Source organism: Lactuca virosa, chromosome 9 (genome assembly GCF_052849685.1).
Source record: "Lactuca virosa cultivar CGN04683 chromosome 9, Lactuca_virosa_CGN04683_v6, whole genome shotgun sequence".
Lineage (NCBI taxonomy): Eukaryota > Viridiplantae > Streptophyta > Magnoliopsida > Asterales > Asteraceae > Lactuca > Lactuca virosa.
The window spans coordinates 190769310-190772303 of NC_136434.1; positions in this window are offsets into that span (position 1 = coordinate 190769310).

Consider the following 2994-nt stretch of genomic DNA (forward strand, 5'->3'; position numbering starts at 1 on the left):
CGCATAAGATGCTAACTTCAATACAAATAAAGATAATTAAGATTTATAATCGGGTTATGACTTCATTATGAATGAAGAACGATTTTTTTTGGAACTAGCTCCAAGAAAAAACATAATTGCATTGTCTACTACATAATATAATACATTGCTACTTCAGAAGCTGCAATCTAATATGATTGGATGAGTAAGTTCATTGAAAAACTAGGATATTTAACTATACTTTTGTGACTTCAAGAGTGTACTTAATCAAGCTAAGAACTCTAAGTCAAATCAGAACACCAATCATATTCTCCAAGATATTTAACTATACTTATAATCAATTTAAATATGGATATGATCGTATTTGCAGAAGTCATACAAATTAAATTTAGTCATACTCATTAATAAAGTCCTTTCATAAGCTAAGAAAGAAAGGTCACACTTAAGCTATAGGATTCATTATTCTAGAAATGGGATTTAATTTAGATTTAGTGTTAGGATATTGGAACATTCTTACAACAACTATTATATTGTTTTATATATTCGGATATTATCTTCACATTAATACTTACTGTGTTATATATGTAACATCCCAAAAATACGGTCCAAAAATTTCGTTTTAAAAATCATTTAAGAGAATCATAATTCATCAAACATCACAATAAAATCATAAGTTATGTGTCTCAATCATCATAATAAAATACTGTATCAAAATCATGCCTCGAAATATCATAGTCTAAACATCCCAGTCTGAAAGCTATGGTGTGTGCCATGCAGTCATCCCGAGATCTTCCCCTTACTAGCGGAAGTACCTGAAACCAAAACTGAAAACTGTAAGCACGAAGCTAAGTGAGTCTCCCCAAACTACCACATACCATACACATAATCACATAACAACATACATTGGGCCTTGCCCGCTACATCGGGCCCCGCCCAACATCAGACCGAAGTCCGGTATACATATATCATATCAACAAGCATATAACACAAACACATAACATAAACATATAAGCATTCCTCGGGCTTGCCCCGGCATCGGACCGAATCCCGAAACACATAACACATAACATATAAGCTAAACATTTCCTCGGGCTTGCCCCGACATCGGACCGAAGTCTGGAACATATAAACAAACACATGCAAGAATCACGAAGACATCAAGCATACAAACATTCCTCGGGCTTGCCCCAACATTGGACCGAAGTCGGGAAACATATAGACTACATAGCGCTAACCCCGACATTGCTAACATACATAAACGGGCCGCCTTGGTGCCTTAGACCTGTTCCTACTGGAAGAGGACTCACCTCTCAAGCTGGTTGCTGAAATCTCGAGTGAGGAATCTCTGATGGCTGCTCCAACGACTCCCCGGCTATCAATACCACAATAATCACTTAGTCAAAAATTGAGGATCTTTCTAAAGGTAAAATGACCATTTTACCCCTGGTCAAAGTCAACATTCGGGTCAAAGTCAACCTTCTGGTTGACCCAACTCGCCTAGTTGCTCCATCAACTTGTCGAGTCCTAGAATCTTGAAATCGCGATCTAACTCGTCGAGTCACCCCCTGACTCGCCGAGTTACCTGGCTACACATAGTCGCGATTTATCGAATCAACTCGCCAGTCCCTTCTCCGACTCGTCGCGTTCTATCTTAAGCTAAAACGAGACAACACAAACCAACTCGTCGAGTTCCTTTATGGACTCGACGAGTTCCTCTGTCTGTTTGGCCATCTTAACAGATTAATCCTCTACTCTCCAAATCCAAAGTCCAAACTTCATCTACATACTGGAAATACCCTTTTAAGGGTAAAGTTTCCAACTTTACCTGTTGATAACCCTTCTTAATGGGTTTAGCTAAAACCCTAGTTCTTTTAGGACATAGATCTTTGTCCAAAAGCCTTATCACTCCAAACCAAAACATGAAAACCCATATTTAGATCCTAGATACCAAAATGACACGTAAAGCCTCATACTTTCCTTCCATGTATGGCCTTTTGGGGCTCAAAAGGCCATATCAACACCTTAGAGCTTGCATGGGGGCTTCAATCGCATAAAGTTTGCACCTTTATGCCTTAACAACCCTTAATGATCCCAGGTTTGAAAGGATCCTTGCTTGGGACGTCCAAATCCCAAGGGTTAAGCTTCTTGAACCAAAACCCTCAAAAAGTGGAAGTAATGAGATCTAATGAACAAATGATCAAGTTAGAGACTTGATTACCAGAAAGTGAAGGGAATGAGATGGTGCTTCTGGATCTACAATCTTCTCTTGGAGTCTTCTAGCTTCTTGTTCTTCTACAAGCTTCAAATCACACAAGATCACTCAAAAATGGCTCACACACTCACACAATGCTCTAGGGTTTCGTGGATTAGGGTTTGGGACTTGGAGGCTGGAAATGAGGCCAACAGGTGGGGATTAAGATGCTTAAATATGGTGCAAAACCCCGAAATTAGGGTTTCACTCTGGCAGACCTACTCGCCTAGTCGAGGGCTCTTAACTCGTCGAGTAGATAGCTTAAAACCCGCGTCCAAAACTCGTTTCTACTCGACGGGTCTGGGGCTTCCAACTCGTCGAGTAGCTCTATTAAAATGAATAATTTATAAATAAAAGCGTACCACAAATCAGGCGTTACAATATATTAACATGTTTAATCCATGAATAATATAATTATTCTAAAAATTCATAGTCGGTCATAATTATGGGAACAATTATGAAGTAAGACTAATATGAAATAGATTAGTTGACTATCATAAGATGAAAGTGGGAAAAAGGTTACAACAAAGATTCATAGGTACTTGCCAAAGAACAAGTATTGGACATGACATGTTTCAAGATCACCTCATGGATCGGTATCATGAGTGATACTTGAAAAAGGTATTATCTTTGTATCCTTAATACCCGAGATGCATATTGGGACTCTAGTATAGGTAATACTATACTTTGATATGGTTAAATGTTGTTCTTTGACCAAGCAGTTATAAAGGCCATTGTCAAGTAAGGTGTGAACTGTATAACAG